This window comes from Jaculus jaculus, chromosome 9 (genome assembly GCF_020740685.1).
Source record: "Jaculus jaculus isolate mJacJac1 chromosome 9, mJacJac1.mat.Y.cur, whole genome shotgun sequence".
NCBI lineage: Eukaryota > Metazoa > Chordata > Mammalia > Rodentia > Dipodidae > Jaculus > Jaculus jaculus.
In genome coordinates this window covers 3,705,667-3,715,954 of record NC_059110.1, presented here as the reverse complement: position 1 = coordinate 3,715,954, position 10,288 = coordinate 3,705,667, and positions in this window count along the sequence as shown.

Sequence of the window (10,288 nt, the reverse complement as noted above, 5' to 3'; positions counted from 1 at the left end):
GTGGACAACACTGACCCTGATCCAATGAGGATTCATTGGATTGCTTAAATATGTAAGTGGGGTCTGGGCACATGACTCGGCATCGAAATACACATTCTTTCAAAGCCTGTTGTTTTGTGTTTAATTTTCCAGAACCCATATAATGTCAGATACACAAAGTGGCACATGCATCTGTAGTTCATTAATAGTGGCAAGAAGCATTGGCATATCCATAGTCTTTCTCTTTTCCTCACAAATAAATAAAATATTATTAAAAAAAAATACAAGTTAGGTGAGTAGGCTAAGACAGGAAAGGCATCAAACGAGTAATGATTTCATCCCCTGCTAATCAGATCACACATGGGGCCTAAATTATTTCCAACCTCCAGTCCATTTATGCAAAACTGAGTAAGAAACACATTTATAGTGCAAGAAAAAAAAAACATATTTTATTTAGCTTAATACATGTGCTTCCATGTATCTTCAGAATAATTCTGAGGCAAGCATACTCTGGTCGTGTCTGTTCATAAAACAACATTTATGCCCCAGGAAACTGACAGCTCTAACAAGTGGGAAGTTATTCATTAGAAATGTAAAAGAACATGTCTTCAGGAAAATGAATTAAATGGATTGCATCTGGGCAAGGAAGTTTCTCTTATCTTCTCATGCTCAGCCAGCACCAGCATTATTACCTAGTTATAGCTCTGAGATTTCTCCCCTGACTCCCATGAAAGACTTGCCATTAAATGCACACATTTTAATTTGATATGTCTGTATATTTATTTTACATATTAAAAGGCTTGAGCCTCATAGTACAAAACTACTTATATATTAAGTTATATCCAACTGCCTAATATTGTTTATATGTCAAATAAATATGACATGGGGTACTATTAGTCTAAGAAATTATACCTCCCTTTGCCATAGACTCATAATGATTATGATAATGATGTTTACTGAACCAGAGTGGAAATGACACAATGCAAAATTCCTACTTCCAGTTGAGTTCTTTATCTTCCTTTGATAAAAATGGCATTAGAGACTTTGGAGATGTCTCAGTGGATTAAGCACTTACTGAGCAAGCGTGAGTACCTGAGTTCAGATCCCTGGCATCCACATAAATCCAGGCACTGCAGTAGGACTGTTACCCCAGTGCCCCTCTGGTGAGAAGAAAGATGCGGACAGGAGAATCTCTAGAAACGGATAGACCAGGAAGCCTGGTGAATATCACAGTCAACAATGAGATGCCCTGACTCACACAAGGTGGATGCCTAACACAGGCACAGCAAGATGTCCTCTGTCTTCCACACGTGTGCCGAGGCATGAGTGTGCCTGCACTTGCACATGAACCTGCACACAATTCATACACACACACACACACACACACACACACACATGCATGTACACACACAGACACACACCTGGCATTGTACTATGATGAGATCAGACACCATGATGAATCTTTTTTTCTTTTTTTTTTTTGTCTAGTAACCAGTCAGTCCAGGGCACTGTACTGACCACAGAACTGCTTGAGTACGTGTCAAATTAAGAGTCCATGTTGTCCCAGGTCCTTCCGCATGCTTTGTCCAAAGAAAATAACTTATTTTCCATCTTACCATATTCTTGGGAGTTTATTTCTTCTCTCTTTATGTATCAGTTTCTGAACCTTGTACTTTGAGAATCTGACCCCAGCGGTGTGTTTCATTGCATTGCTTTTTCACACCTTTAATCCAATCACATAGTGTGGTGTGACCTCCACAGCCAGGTGGCTTCACACCTTTAATCCAATCACATAGTGTGGTGTGACCTCCGCAGCCAGCTGACTTCACACCTTTAATCCAATCACAGAGTGTGGTGTGACCTCCGCAGCCAGCTGACTTCACACCTTTAATCCAATCACATAGTGTGGTGTGGCCTCCGCAGCCAGCTGACTTCACACCTTTAATCCAATCGCATAATGTGGTCTGGCCTCCATAGCCAGGCGACTTCAACTTCACTATGTCTTGACTGTGTTTTTTTTTTTTTATAAAATTTTTTATTTATTTATTTGAGAGCGACAGACACAGAGAGAAAGACAGATAGAGGGAGAGAGAGAGAATGGGTGCGCCAGGGCTTCCAGCCTCTGCAAACGAACTCCAGACGCGTGCGCCCCCTTGTGCATCTGGCTAACATGGGACCTGGGGAACCGAGCCTCGAACCGGGATCCTTAGGCTTCACAGGCAAGCGCTTAACCGCTAAGCCATCTCTCCAGCCCTTGACTGTGTTTTTTACTTCATTTAGGTCTCGCCAATCTGTCTGCAATGCTGACATATTCTTTGTCTCAAACATCTTGTGTGTGAAACTGAAATTTACCCCTGCTACTGACAACTTTGGAACACATTTCTCAGCCTGAGGGAAATTTATAATAAAAATAATCAGATGAGGGCTGGGGAGTTGGCTCAGAGGCTGAGCAAGCATGAGGTCTGGGTGGAGATATTCAGAACCCCATTTGAGGTACATGTGGTGGTGCATACCTGAAACTTCAGCACTGCAGAGGCAGAGACAAGAAGATCTTGGAGACTTGCTAGCTATCTGGTCTACCAGAATCAGTGAGTCCTGGGTAAATGAGTGACTCTGCCTCAAAACAAGGTAGAGAGCAAAAAAAAGAAGACATCAAATACTGACATCTGACTTACACACACACACTTGCATGCGCCTTCTCTCTCTCTCACACACACACACAAATCTAATGGCATTGTGCAAAAAAGGCCAACTTCAGTTCATTCTATTAAGCCTGCTTTATGTGGTCATATCTGAGCCATCTTTCTCCTAACTCGGGATGGTGAATAAAGTTTTCCAAAGACAAAATATGCAAGGGAGATCTGCCCCAAAGGATTCAGCAGCTGTAGTGAGGCAAACTCCAAACAAAGGATGCCTTGAATGTTCAGTTAGCCTCATGCATTCATTGGCATGATTTACTGTACTGTTCAATCCAAGCCCAGTAGATCCCGGATGGTTTCCGGATGGAGCAGGATACGATTGTTCTCTCTACCAGGAGAATATGTTACTGTCATGTCAAATCACTCAGTGTTGGCAAGGGTGAAGCTCTCCAGGAAGCCTGAACAGCATTTCCAGTTCTGTATGGCACTGATAAAAGATAGGGAAGAATATTTTATCTCCTTTCAGAAAAGTCTATTAGGGTCCTTGATGCTATGATTAGAGAGGCTGTGACTTAAATCTCCTGAATATCAAAGACAGGAAGAGAGCCCAGGGCCATAACCACAGCTCCGCAGCACTGTCTAAACAGGAAGAGCAGAGGGGCTCTCTCGTTTTAGCTCTTGGAACAGGAAGGGAATTCTTTGATCTTATATAGCTGCATCAGAATCTTGATATATTGTGGACATTCCCACAGCACTCTGTAACAACACAGGGGAATTTTCAAAGAAACAGTCAGATAACCTGGAATATTACAGAGTCTTTATGTTTCGCAGCCCAGAAGGAGTTCTGCTGATGTTTAATTCCTGTGTTTGCACTCCCCGTCTCGAGCATCCTCCTCTCTCAGTAAATGTCTCAGACAGTGGGCTCTCTCTGCTGAGACAGGCCTGCACACAATGTGACCACTTTTACTTCAAATGCTGGTTTTGATTCATGCCTTCAATATCCATTACTTTTATCCTATAGTGTTTGAAAAGTATTCTGGCTACTTCATTTATGAGCAAACACAGAAAATTCACTGATCATTCAAAGTGGTGTATGCGGATAAAGCACTCAGGTTAATGTGGGAGTCCTGAAAACACATCTTCTCTTTATTACGTAGAAAGATCTGGGATAATCTAATGATAAAAATTGTTTTCCTGTTTGTGAAGACTTTTAGAAGAGCTATCCAAAAAAAAAAATTATCCATCATAAGACAAAGTACTTCAAACACAACAATGCAACTAGTAATGAAGTGACTTTGAGATTAAACTAATGTAATCTTATTCCCAGTATGCTCTAATGAGTAATCAACATGCAAAAACAGCAAGCATGCAGTATGGAAACCCCATCAGGATCATGGTGCATGCCACGCAGACCTCACCAAGCCACAAGCTCCAAAATTGTTAGTTAGATATTGAATGGATGAGCCAAGTAATTAGTAATCGTTTTCATTCTGAATGAAACATGCAAACTAACCCATAACTGGGGAGAAATTGCTTAGTTACCTAACCGCGAGTGCAGTAAGTTATCCAAGTGGAACCAAGAGAGCTTCGGGAACTGACAAGATGGAAGCACATATGTTCCCCACACCACGCTCCAGATGGCTGCCCCACACTTTGCTGCGGAAGAAGGTGCAGCTTCCAGGCTGTGGTGAGCTTCACTCCTTATTTTCTTTTACTTGGTATCGTTTCTACTTTTTCTTTCAATACAAAATTAATTGACACCTTGTAAATGAGAACGTACATCTACACAACAGAGAAAACAAATAGATGAACAAAAACCATTCACAGCTCCACCACAACTCTCCCTCAGTAACAGAATACAATATTCCTCATGCTTTTCCTATTTGCTAGATTTTCATTTTCTCAGAGATAATGTAATGTTTTTAAATGTGCTTTTGATATGGCACATACAGCTGTTATAAAATTTTAGTCTACAACCAATTTCAATTGATTGCATAATATTTCATGGATAGATGTGTTTTGAGCCTTGAAAACATTTTAAATTTAATTTTTATTTTAGTTTTGAAGATTATATATATAATGTATATATTATATCTGTCATATGTAATATGCTTGATCACATTTACCCATTTCCCTTTATTATCCCTCTCTCACTCCCAAAGAGTTCTCTCCCAATGCCTCCTTACTTTCTTTGTGTGTGACTTTTACAGACACAAAATCATGTTAATTTTTGATATAATTAAAATAAAATTTAGAAAATATCCCAATTTCTTAGGGTGTCCTTATTGTAGAGTTGCCTCATTAAGTGGCTACCAGTATGGAATTTAGAGCAGGCCAAGACAGATGAGAGAGTCTGCCGCCTATCCAACACTGGTTTAACCTTCATATCACTATCACGTAAGGGAATGGTCCTTAGGCCACGTCCTCCCTTCAGGAGGGAATGCTTCCGTTGAGCGAAAATGGCTGCCCCACCCTGAACAGAGTCTGCCCTTCCACAGGGGTTTATAACACATATCACCCAGGGCAGTGGTCATGTGACCATTTAAGAGTCAGCTCGCCCCGGCTTGGTATCTTGACTCCCTCCTCCCTAACCCCAGGAGACAATATTTCAATTTGAGGAATTAGCTATAAAACAGCATGTCTTTACTGTGTATTCTTAAATTGTAGAGAAATCAAAACTCGAGTGAACACAGGCCAGAGCAGCTAGGAATGGCGTAGAGTTTCACCAGTGTTCCCCGGGTTGGTGTTGGTGACGTGCACACCCCCAACACGCAGGTGTGGCACGCCGCTTCCCTGCGCGGCCTCTGCCAGCTTCCCGTCTGCGTCTCTGCCAGTTATGCATCAGCACTGGGAAGTTTTACAAAACCTCACAATGTGGTCTAAGCAGAAGATTTTACTGGAGAGAACAAAAATGCAATATGCCAAAGAATGCAGAGAGAAGGAAAGGTAGCCACCTGTTCCTCTCCTATCTCACAGGGAGGCAAACTGGGACCAAAAAACTGCTGTGGCACAATATAGTCCCTGTGCTAATCAGACTAGGGCACTGGGTGGGAAACCCGTCTCTGGAGGTATAACCTAGGGAACTGTGGAGTACATGGGAGATACAGAGCCTGTGGGAAGGCAAAATGCCCATACCTTAGACAGTGGACATCACTCCAGTTTACACCAGGGGAATGAGGAAACCCCAGCCCCCACTGGTTCACAGACAAGGACGCCCAGAATAAATAATGGATGTATCCTGAAAATCCCTATTCATGTACATGCATTGCGCAGGATCTATTCTTACACTCACAAACATGTTACTATATTCAGGAATTCACTGTGACACACTCCATGATTCCGTTTTCCATGGAGGTCTCAAGGGGCTTTTGATCTTCTATTGTTTACTAAGCTGAGGCTTGGATACTTGCCATCCGTGTTCCCTGGGATGGTCTGTGGTTATTGTGGAAGTGACACTATGGGACATTCATGGATAGACAATAGACTGTTCTGCCTAGCTTGTATTCATTTCTGTGAGCTATTCACCATGTGAAGATGCAGAGAAGCTTCAAGAAACACTTGTCTTGTCTGTATGATTCACATGGATGGTCATCCTGAAGTGCCAGGAAACAGCCAGGCCAACCTGAAGAACTGGGTGTGAACTTCGGAGTGACCTCAGCCCAGCTACAGGAAGAGGGACACCAAGACACCTCAGAGTCCTGCCAAGACCCAACAACCAGGAGAGCTAATAAAAACAACTCTCTTCTTTCAAAAACACTATGGTAAGAAAGAATGTATAATGTAGTAGTTAACCAAAATGAGCATGTACTCTTCTGGATACCCACAAAATTAAGTGAAAGTATCTTTTAACTATTCTCTACTCCTTCCCAGTTCCAGTAGATATATTATAAAGTCTCAGGAGAATTTCAGAGAAGTAATAAATACTTCTTTCTTTTTAAAAATTTTATTTATTTATTTGCAAGCAGAGAGATAGAAGAGAGGCAGCCAGACAGAGAATGGGCATGCCAAGGCCTCTAGCCACTAATGAACTCCAAATACATGTGCCCCTTGTGTATCTGGCTTACATGGGCCCTGAACCTGAATTGAACCTGAGTTCTTTGGCTTCACGGGCAAATGCCTTCACCACTAAACAACTTCTCCAGCTCTAATATTTCTTCATCAGTATATAGTGTATTGATTGAAGCTGAAGGATTCCAAGGAAAATACATATGCAACAGTTGTATTAATGGTCAGAATCAATGTATATTTTTATTACTGTATGTTAATTGTACAAAACCATGCATTTCATTATGACAGGTACATATATATATACTTTACAGGAAACATAGATCATATTGCCACCTGATGCAGCCAGGTTTGCATTGCTGGCAGAAAACATTTGACCAAGAGCAGCTTTGGGGGGGAAAAAGGTTTATTTTGGCTTATAGACTCATGGGGACACTCCAGAATGGCAGGGAAAACAATGGCATGAGCAGAGAGTGGACATCACCCACTGGCCAACATCAGGTGGACAACAGGAACAGGAGAGTGAGCCAAACATTTGCATGGAGAAACTGACTATAACACCCATAAGCCTGTCGCCAACAATACACTGCCTCCAGGAAGTGTTAATTCCCAAATCTTCATCAACTGGGAACCTAGCATTCAGAATGCTTAAGTTTATGGGAAACACCTGAATACAACCACCACACCACCCATATTACCCATACTTATCAATGCATTCTGATCAGAAGAAAACCAATTTAATAAATGTAAAATGTTCTATAATTACCAAATCAATCAAAATCTTGCCCAGGTTAAAATGAATTTTAAAAACAAACTAAATTGGCACCCTTATTCATGCCCACAATGGATATGCAGATAGCATATTTTACTGCCTCCATGAAACAACATAAACAAAAAGCAGATAGACCGAAATCCCAAAATATGACTTTCAGGACTCTGGGCTTCAGTCCATGAAGTGCAATGGTTTGTGGTTAACTAAATGCAGAGATAATGATGGTGATTGCAACAAAGATAAGAAAGAAAGAGAGAGAGAGGAGAGAGAGAGAGAAATTGCAAAGAATGCATCCAGAGCCCTTGCCAGCATGTTTATCAGTGCCTTTGCACAAAAGGAATTATGGAAAAAATACTAAAAGCCACCAACAGGGAAACCAGACTGTGCATAGACGGTCTAAGATGAAGGGAGGCCTCTCACTGGAAACAACGCAAGTGCAGGGGGCAAAACGGCACCTATAAGGGCGGCAGGAAAGCTCTACCCTTTTGTAAATCTATGTCAAGAAAAAACACTTACCTAAAGCAAAGTTAAAATCAAAATGTGTCTTATTCAAACATGCTATAAACATCACTGTGACTAAAAAATAAGAAAATGAACAAAAAGTGAGTTATATAAAACATTCAATCACTCCAAAACAAAGAAATAAAGGCAAAAGTGGAAAAAAGAGAAATGTAGCACAAATTAGAGACTAATAAAATGATTATTTAACCTCACCTCTCTCTACCTATAGTCAGGTAAAAATACCACTAGTTTAGGGCTGGGGTGAAGGCTCAGTCAGCGCAGTATTTGCCATGTAAGCCCCGGGATCTGTCTGGACACCCGTCATCCACATACATGCCAGGTGGGAAAGGTAGCCAGCACACAACAGGCAGAAACAGCACCACCAGGGTAAGTTAGGTAACTGAATCAGCCAACGCTGGTTTGAGTGAGAGACTATCTCAATAAACAAGGTAGAGAGCAATCAAGAAGACACCAAGCCAAGTTTCAAAATCTGGCCTCCACACACGTGTGGATCCATACACATGAGAATATGCATGTGCACATGCATGCATGTCATATCCACACACATGCAAATCATATATATGCTTCAAATAATCCAGTTACAAATAATGAATTATCAGATTAGATGGAAAAGCAAGTTCCAACTATATGTTGCCTACAAGAAACAAACTATGATATAAAATAATTTTGGTTAAAGGGAAAGTATGGGAAAATAATTGTCCTGGTAACCCTGCCAGAAATGGATTTGACAGATTATAATACCAGACAAGGACTTCAAACTAAATTTTACCAGGATAAAGGAAGGTAATTTCATGAAAACCAGGGTATGAATTACTCAAACAGGCACAATTCCCAGTCTCTGTACTTACTAGAATAGACCCCATTGGAAGTACTCACAAGCACTACTGAGGAGAAAATTTTTCTAACCCTGGGAGTCCAGAAACCAGTCACTTGATATCAAAACCTAAAGAGGCAGGAAAAAAAGAGGGAAACTACAGGTTTACCTGTTTTACTCTTGAACCTAAGTGCAAATGTTCTTTGCAAAATTTAGAAAATGAGTCCAATAATGCTTAAGAGAATAACACAGAATAAATCAACACAGGGTTGTTTTGTTATTCAGAAGTCTATCAATGCAATTGAACACTGTAAAATCAACACACAGAGATGTTCACTACCATATAACAGTCCATCCTTCAGTTGACCAACTTCACAATGTTCATCTCACTACTGTGTTTGCACTTTTAGGTAAGAAAACAACCACAGTAGAAGTCAAGAAGGGAAGCATCTATATGTGACAAACACCCAAATTCCATTGTCCCATTGTTTTTTGTTGTTGTTTTTTCGAGGTAGGTTCTCACTCTAACTCAGGCTGACTTGTAAGTCACTGTGTAGTCTCAGGGTGGCCTCAAACTCTTAGAAATCTTCCTACCTCTCTCTGCCTCCCAAGTACTAAGATTAAAGATGTGTGCCACCACACCCGACTCCATTCCTGATAATTTCTATTAGCAAAGAAGTACTGAAAGTAGAAGGAATTTCTCCATCTGGTAAAGACATCAGCACCCCATGGAAGCTAGCAGAGCACTGACAAGTGCGAGTCAGAGTGAGGTCAGAGCATTTTCTCCCACACGAGCACTAACAGGTCCCACCCTGCTTAGCTCCTGAGATCGGAAGAGATCAGGCACTTTCAGGGTCATTATGGCTGTAGACTGACAGGGTGTTTTCTGTCACAACTTATGTTACACTATCCTAAAGCACTACCCAGTGCAATCAGACATGAAAAAGAAATGAAGGACATTTTTGGGAATAGTAAATTAAAAACTACCTTTACCTACAGATTATACATAAGAAATATGATAGAATATACAAAGAAGTTATTAGAACTAGTGGCAAGTTTATGAATTTACCAAGTTGCAGAATAGAAAATTAATATAAAATCTATTGTATTTCTGTATGCTACCAGTGAGCAATAGAAATTAAAATAGGGAACATGATAAAATAAAATATAATAAAATCAATAACAATGAGTTTGACAAAAATATGAAAATTTTAACCAGATAAAACTGAAAATAGTGCTCATAACAAATGTAAGATTACCCAAATGAGAGACTGTACATGTGTGCTTTGGAATACTCTACAGTTAAGGTAGCAATTTTCTCAAATTAGTCAATAGGGTCAGTGCAGTTGGCTAGGATTCCAGTAGACTTTTTGTCAGAATTGAGCAACTACAGAACTAAGAAAGTTCAAAGACAAACATGAGAGTGCTTGCCATGATAAGGCCAGCATGTTAATGCTTCACGTCATTTTCTTTGTGGAGGAGAGCTGTAAACTGGAGAGTGAACATAGCCAAGTTGTGTGTTATGTGAGTCATAGTAACAAATGTATCCATAATACT